Source organism: Anthonomus grandis, chromosome 14 (genome assembly GCF_022605725.1).
Source record: "Anthonomus grandis grandis chromosome 14, icAntGran1.3, whole genome shotgun sequence".
Classification (NCBI taxonomy): Eukaryota; Metazoa; Arthropoda; class Insecta; order Coleoptera; family Curculionidae; genus Anthonomus; species Anthonomus grandis.
The window spans coordinates 13,933,901-13,942,889 of NC_065559.1; the positions used below are offsets into that span (position 1 = coordinate 13,933,901).

Here is an 8,989-nt window from a genome sequence, read left to right on the forward strand (position 1 = left end):
TCGAAGAATTAAAGGTTTTAAAAATAAGTGAACTTTCAGCTCACTCAAGTACTAAAAATCAATTATTTAATCCTATTGAAAGTAATTTTAAATTGGAAATCGATAATTTAGTAGTAATTAGTGATAACAATTCTGCACTGACTTTATAAGAAAATAAATTTCTTTCCAGTAACGGTAATACAAAAGCATCAATAATGAGTCAATTCAAACCGGAATATCTTAATTGTGTTCCGAAATTTGATGGAAATCCTAACGATTTACATCGCTATCTATCAACTTGTGAAAGTCTTATAACTAATTTTTATAGGGCATGAAACCCAGCTGATTTTCAAAATATCTTTTTGTTAAATTGCTTAATTGGAAAACTAACCGGACAAGCAAAAGTTATCATAAATATTTAAAATGTTACAACTTGGGACGATTTGAAAGATACTTTAAGGCGTAACTTTGCGCACCAACGAGACGAAACATGTCTTAATAGGGATCTCGTCATGTTGAGACAAAACAATAATGAACAACCTAGCCAATTTTACGATAGAGTACTGCATATTTTAAATCTTTTATGCTCTCATATTGATATAAACGAAAACAGCATTGAAGGAAAAAATACCAAAAAACAGTTATATAATGAACTAGCTTTAAAAACTTTTCTCTCTGGCCTAAAAGAACCCTTAGGGACAACTATTCGATGCATGAGATCTTTGAATTTAGCTCAAGCCTTACAATTTGTGACTCAAGAAAATAATACTCATTATTTTCAAAACAACATAAGACAAAATCCTCAAATTAAATCAAATAATACATCTGAACCCCAACAAAATAGAACGCAACCAATTTATAGTCAAAATAGACTCCAATCTTTTTCTTATTTTAATAATCATCAAACCCCAATGCCAAGGCCAAATATTTTTAGACCTCTCTCTGGAAATCTTAACCTTTTTAGGCAAAATTATTTTGAGAATAATTTCCAACGAAACCCTGGAAATAATTTTCAACGATTTCCTTTCCCGTTATCTAAAATTTATCCCAGACCAAATCAGGTCAATGTATTTGGACCCAACCAAAATAAACCACTGCCTGCCCCTGAACCAATGAGCATTTGTTCTAGTGGCCCTAAGCTAAACCAACCACATAACAAAAATCAAAACATATTTCGAAATACAGGAAGCCAACCCAATTTCAACTTTGAGGAATTATATTCCACAGAAATGTATGATGATAACGAAAACGCTCACTATGTTGACCCGTATTATTCTCCGATGTGTTATTATAATGCACCTACGTACTACAATCAAGAACACGTGTACGACAATTCTTATCAAGAATACCAAGTTACCGATGAGGCGACAAGTTCATATGAGATGGCCAACTAAACCACAGCTGATGATGGGAATACTGAAAATCATCACCTACAGGAATCAAATTTTCGCAAGCGAAGTCATCTCAACAACGAGAAATAGTAATATCCTTAAACTCTACTAATTCGAATTCCAGCGAATTATCATATATAATTTTCCCGGAATACGGTATAAAACTTTTAATCGATTCAGGATCAACAAAATCATTTTTAAATCCGGAAATTGCTTTTAAATTTTTTCCTGACTGAATTATCAATGACCCTTTTATCGTTAGCACAGTTTTTCAAAAATCCTCTCACAAATTTAGTACCACAGTACCGGCTTCAAACATTTTTAAATTGCAAAAAAATAAAGACTTAAAGTTTTATTTATTTAAGTTTCATAATGTTTTTGACGGTTTAATAGGATTAGATAACCCGAAACTGCTAGAAGCTAATATCTATTTTAAAAAAGGCTTTCTAGTAACGCCGTTTTCGAAAATCAAATTAGAATTTCATAAGACCAAAATGGAACTTAATTGTGTAACTGTTTCTTCTAGAACCGAGCAAGTCATAAAAATTAAAACTAATATTCAAAATGGAGAAGTTATAATACCGCACACGAAAATACATAATTGCGAAATCCCAGAATGTTTAACTTTAGCAAAAAACGGTCATGCGCTAACTACGATTTTAAATAATTCTTGTGACGAAGTTATTTTAGATTTTTCTGAACCATTAGAAGTAGAAAAATTTTCTCGAAAAATTTTTACTGACATTAACCTCAACAATTTTAATGACGCGCATTGCGATAATCCTACATTAGATTCTCCAAAAATTAGAGTAGATCGCTTAAATCCTGAATAAAAGGAAGCTATTCTTAACCTCTGTAAAAAATACGCTGACGTTTTTTATCAGGAAGACCAGTTCTTAACTTTTACAACAAAAATAAAACACTCAATAAAAACAACAGATGAAATTCCCATTTATACCAAGTCCTATAGATATCCGTTTATCCATAAAAAAGAAGTAGAATGTCAGATAAACAAAATGTTAAATCAAAATATCATAAGACCATCAAATAGCCCCTGGTCGAGCCCAATTTGGGTAGTCCCAAAAAAGATAGACGCTTCCGGCCAACAAAAATGGAGAGTAGTTGTGGATTACCGAAAATTAAATGAAAAGACCATTGGTGATAAACTTCCTCTTCCAAATATAACAGACTTACTGGACAAATTAGGAAGGTGTCAGTACTTTACTACTTTGGACCTAGCGTCGGGATTCCACCAGATTGAGATGGATAAAAAGGATATTGAAAAGACCGCCTTTAGCACAGAAAGTGGACACTTTGAATACCTAAGGATGCCTTTCGGGCTTAAGAACGCCCCCGCGACGTTCCAAAGAGTAATGGATTCTATACTCACGGGTATCCAAAACGAGAAATGTCTAGTCTACATGGACGACATATCGTCTTTCCGTCGTCACTACAAGAACATATTGAAAACCTTAAATAAGTATTTTAGAGATTAAGGGAAGCGAACTTCAAAATACAACTTGACAAAAGCGAATTCCTACGACGAGAGGTAGCCTATCTTGGTCATATCGTTACCCCTCATGGAGTAAAACCCAACCCCGAAAAGATCATCGCTATCAAGAAATATCCAATTCCTAAAACAACAAAGGAAATTAAGGGATTCCTCGGACTGCTGGGATACTATAGAAAGTTTATCAATGGATTCGCAAGAATAACTAAACCTCTTACGAAGTGTCTAAAAAAGGGAGCAAGGATTGTACACGACCAAGAATTTCTAGATTGTTTTGAAACATGTAAAAATCTTCTAACCAGCGAGCCAATATTGCAATATCCAGACTTTTCAAAGCCATTTAACCTGACAACGGACGCTAGTAATATTGCCTTAGGAGCTGTTTTAAGCCAAGGACCTCCAGGAAGAGAATTGCCAGTAGCTTACGCCTCCAGAACACTTAATGACTCAGAGCAAAATTATTCTATAATAGAAAAGGAGTGTTTATGTTTAGTCTGGGCTACTAACAACTTTAGGCCATACTTATTTGGTCGACAGATGATCACAGACGACGATCACAGACCATTTTTTTCGCTCAAAGACCCAAGTTTAAAAAAGTTTTACGCTGGCGTATTAAACTCGAAGAATACGACTACAACATCACTTATAAAAAAGGAAAAGCTAAAACCAATGCAGATGCTCTATCTCGTATCGAGTTACACGTTAAAGAAGGAGATTTTTCACTGAAAAAATATATAGAAGAACTAAACAAACAACTTGAAGAAGAAGGCACTGGTCTACCCTCAACGTTTAAGGAAAATAACACCAATAATGATACTGTAGATTTAGCCTCAGTGTTTGTTAACCCCGACGATGACATAAGGGAGATGCCTGATGAGCAACAGGAACCAGAACATGAACGAATTTATTCAAAACTACCATACAAGGAAAAAGTAACCACAAAGGTATTGAAGAGACCGTAGAAAAAATTAAGGCAAAATATTATTGGCCAAATTTGAAAAATTCGGTACAAACTTTTATTAATGAATGCGAGCTTTGTATTAAAACAAAGTATGAACGTCATCCTATTAATATCGAAATGAATATAACCCCTACTGCTACCCGACCGTTTGAAATTATACATGTTGACACCTACACCCTAGAAAAAATTAAATTCTTAACAATCTTAGACAGTTTTTCCAAATACGCTCAAGCTTATATGCTTAAATCATTGGTGGCTAATGAAATAGCAGACCACCTCATTTCTTTCTTTTCACATCACGGTATACCCAAACAGGTTATTTCAGACAATGGAACCGAATTTAAAAATACAGTTATCACAGAACTTCTCCAATTACATAAAATAAAAATTCATTTTATTTCGCCTAATCACCCTCAATCTAATGTAGTAATAGAAAGATTCCATTCCAATAGAAATCCGATTCGCGAAAATGAATGAAATTCTTATGAGAAATAAAGAACATGTTATAAAAAACATTAACCAGAAACGTAATAGCCCAGAGTTGTTTAAGCCCGAACAAAAGATTTTTATTAAAAAACATAGTCGGCAAAAACTTAGCGACAAATTCTCGGGAAAAGAACATATTGTTAACCTGGACGAAAACCGAAAAACTGTAGAGACAAATTCTCATAAAAAGATTCATATGGACAATATTAAAAGGCCTTTGAGAAACACGTACAGTTTCGATAAAAAAATACATATATTTAAGTAGGATCGTTAATTAATTTAAGTTTTACATTAAGATTTATTTACTTTTTAATTTTTATAGTAATTTTTATATATTAAACATACTTTTACTTAATTGCAACCACAGGCTTAGGCTAAGAAAAAACATTATTATTTGCAGTGCGACTCTGCATGCTACTATCGGATTACCTCAAGATCGGATTACCTTAAGCAAATTAGAGCACAATCCTGGAATTCTACCAATTAAATTAGGGCATGCTAAAATTCGCGATTTTGAATATAATTTAATTCATGTTTATGACCTTAATCCGATAATGTTGGAGATGAACAAATTGCATAGAAAATCAATAAATATCACTACACTTTTTATTAAACATTCTCAGTATCTGCCAGATAATTATGATTATCTTAAAATACTAGATTTAATTCAAAATAGAGTAGAGAATAAACTTCTCTACTCTAAGAGCTTGTACCACATCCTAACAGAATGAAACGCGGGTTAATCAATATTGTAGGCTCAGCATTTAAAGTTATAACCGGTAACTTGGATGCAGCGGATGGTGAACGTTACGATCATCTAATCGATGAACTGCAAAAGAACGACAATAAATTGTCTCAAAGTGTAATGAACCAAAACTCCTTAATCCTTAGTGTTATAAAGAAATTTAACATCACAATTTTACAAATTGCTGAGCGAGAAGAAATGTTGGAATTCCGGATAAATCAAATAGCTGATGTTATCATACTCAGAATTCTAATAATATTAGAAACATTCTTGATGCTCTTGTTAATGTTTATGAATTTATAGATTCTACGTTACAAGACTTTGTAGCGGGGGGGTACTTACGTACTTGCCGTATGTCCACCCTCTAATCTTTGACGTCACAGGGTATCCGTCAACCCCCCTCACTATTTCTTTGTACAGTTATAGGAGAAAGTCGACAAAATGCCTCGGGCGCCACTCTAAGTAATTAAAGGAGCTTAGATTCCCCTCTAGCCTCTCGTGTAAGCCTTTAGACAGTGGAGAAACCAGGTAGAGATTAAAAGTAGACTGTCCGGTTATAATGAGATCTTATTGCTCTTAATCTTTATTATTACAAATACTAATAAATAACAGGTTTGGTTGCTTAAAACTAAATGAACAAAAGTGTCCTTAAAATCTAAAAATCCCCATTAACAATTTCTATGATTAAGCACAGGCAGTTATTTGGGAAAATGTACCGGAAAATTCGGGATTCTATTAATGACGCAAAATAGTATGATTTAAGGGACGGGGTTATGATGTTTTGTACAAGCGGTTACGGATGACATTCGTTAAGCAAAGCCGGAAACTCAACACAAATCAAGCGAAGCAATCTTAATCAATCGGTCAACATTTGCCTCTGCTCTGTTGCTATACGGATAGTAATTATGACATCACGGACTTGGTTATTACTTGTCTCTCACCACTTTGAGAAGCCAAGTAATAATTAATAAACGGGGCTACTGCCTGCGCTACAAAACACGAAGAAAGATAGTGTCCAAGCAGTAGTTTTCATCAATCAAACAATTAAACGGAACGGTACGGCCGCGGACAGAGTAGAAAATAAAAAGTCAACAATAAAAATTATCAATTAAATACAAATTAAATCCGCAGTGAGTGTTTCTCCGGCTGCAAACAAGAATGTAACTTTTCGCGAACGGAATTAATGAAACGTTGGTTTAATCACCCCCTTACTACCTGCCCTACAAAACAGGGAGAAAGATAGTGTCCAAACCACAGTTTTAAAAATAAATTGAACGGGACGGAACGATATCAATAGCAACGTATTCGATAAAGATCTTAATACGCGAGCTTGGAAGCGACCGGTAAACTGTCAACAGGTGGCTCTTACCTAACCCAATTCACACTGTCAACGTCAAGACAAAGTTTTAATGTAAATATTGAATATTTAACGGTATTCAAATATGGAAAAATTACTGATACTTCGACAAAAGCTGGCCACATGTGTACAAGAAAACCGGCTTTTCAGGAAAACCGCGGGAAACCGAATCATGATTTATATTATATTTTGCCACACCAGGCATGCCCCTTCATTTAACAGGGCTTCCCAAGGTAGGTAAACCTTGAAACTTGCAAAATAGAACATGTAAACAATGCAATAGCATGAAAGGAAAATTTCATGGAAAATAACCAGAAAACTGAAAGCATAGTGATAAAAACCCTCTCAGTTTTAGGCATTTGTGGTTATTTATCATCCTAAGAATAACCAGGGCTGAAAACAATAAGGCCAGAGGTCAACATAGTCAACGGAGAGCTAGGCATAACCTATAAGAAATCAAACCTTTCCAGGATACTATCAGGCTAGAAACCTCTTTAAGTTGGTTTCTTTATGTAGATTTACATTTATAAACCACTCATGACTCACAGGTAAAGCTTAAAATGTATCTTTTTGTTATGTAAATTATAAATTTAGAGGTTAAAATGTTAACGGAGCAAAATTATCTAAGTTGTCCCATAAAAGACTGCCTGGGCTTATTACTATAAAATAAAAGGGTATTACTTACCCTTATTACTATAAAATAAAGACAAAATCTTGTACAACATAGAAAACTCTATAACTTTTGCTAAACTTAAAACGATGCATCCTAGTATTATTAAAACCACAGATCTATTTAATGAATTAAGACAATTAGAACAACGAGTAGATTCTAATCAACTACCAATAAAAATTGAACTTGAGAACATGCTTTTAATAGAAAAAATAATAAAAATAAGCTCTTACATTCTAAATAATAGAATTACATTTATCCTACATGTTCCCGTAACATTAACCGAAAATTTTGAGATATTTCACTTATATGCTGCCCCTGTCCTTGTACAGAGTCGGCTTAAGGTTATATTACCGCGAAATAAATATATAATAAAAAACAAATTGCATTACGCATATCAAAGCCAGGCTTGTCAAGAAGTCTCCACACAGCCTCTGAACAACTGTTTGGTCAAGGTCAATGAACTTGTTATTACTAACGATGATAAACCCACAGCCACTACTGTTTCCAGATCTAAACAAAAAAGATCAATGAACCATTGCCACTACTAAACCTAAGTTTCACATCAACTGATGTAAAGCTAGATGAACTTTAGGAGTTGCAGAGCCAGATAGTTGCAATCGACCCTTCACTAGAATTCTCCAGAGTAGCTGCTGTACCCTCATTTTGGACAATCCTTATCTATATCATGTTGGTAACTGGGATTAGCTACCTATGTTATGCCAAATTGAGAAAAAGATACTGTACCCAGAAAAAATGTCAAGAGGACAACTAGCGGCAGAGCTGTCACTAGGGGTGGAGGAGTTATGTCACAGTCCCTTATGGAGAATGCTGATCATTGCTTATGCTTAACTTGCTTTTTTACTCGTATAAATATCCACCATTTGTAATTTTTAGTTAGTCAGTTGAAATTGTAGCTACGCTAAGTTTGTACGAAATAAATATTGTATTTTTTAAAAAGGAGTTTGGCATATTCAAATAGTTAACTCGTGTAACATGTAAATATCTAATAGGATATATAATTGTCATGAATAAATAACTATTTTTATTACAGAAAATAAAAAATAACTATTTTTTATTACTCCATTTACAGAAGATTCAGAAGAATCTTGCCAAGGAACTGAGGCAACTATTTCAAAAGCAAAACTACTTCTACTTCAAAACTTTTTTTTAAAGGAGTTAAAACCACCCTTTAGGATTTAAACATCTGTTTTTTTATCCTTAAATTGATTGCTTTTCAGAAAAAAACTGCAAAACACTTCAATTTAATTTCATTTTAATGAAAACAACAGATTCTCGAAAATTCCGCCACCCTGAAGGGGTGAAATGGAATGAAAACTTCTTGTGCAAAAATTCTTTCTTTTTAAACTTATAGAGTTGAAAATTAATATTTTTACATATTATTAAGTATACCTAAGTAATGCATACAAAATAAAAATTGTGATTTAAATTTTGTTTATGTCAGGGGTTTATTAAGGTAAACGGGGTTAAAATCTACAATTATTTAAAAAATTGATAATTTCAAAAACGATTTCTTATTTTAAAAAACGAAGAAAAAACACCACTGGTAATTCATAATATTATTTCTATGTTACATACATATTACGTACCATATTCTTTATGTTGGCCAGAAAGAGGCAAGGTGAAAAGGAAACTTTTTATATTTATTTTTAACTTTAAAAAGCGGTATTCAAATATTCTTTTTGCATAAAAGTACTAAAAAGTTAAAAAAAAGAAAATAACACAACGACGTAGTGAAAACATCTTGTCGAACTTGCATTGTCTTATTTATTTAATGTAACACGACGTTTCGGTTGGTAAGTATCTCCAACCGTTATCAAGTGTAAACTGACGGCAAACTACTATTCTATAGGCTTATATACTAGATGT

General features: G+C 33.3%; 1 long non-coding RNA gene across 1 annotated transcript; it reads left to right on the forward strand.

The window, feature by feature from the left end:
• Window positions 1-6,469: 6,469 nt before the first annotated feature.
• LOC126744661 (uncharacterized) lies at window positions 6,470-8,549 on the forward strand. Its single transcript, XR_007663274.1, has 2 exons — window positions 6,470-6,662; window positions 6,779-8,549. It is a non-coding gene; the product is annotated as an uncharacterized LOC126744661 (long non-coding RNA).
• The last annotated feature ends 440 nt before the right edge of the window (window positions 8,550-8,989 follow it).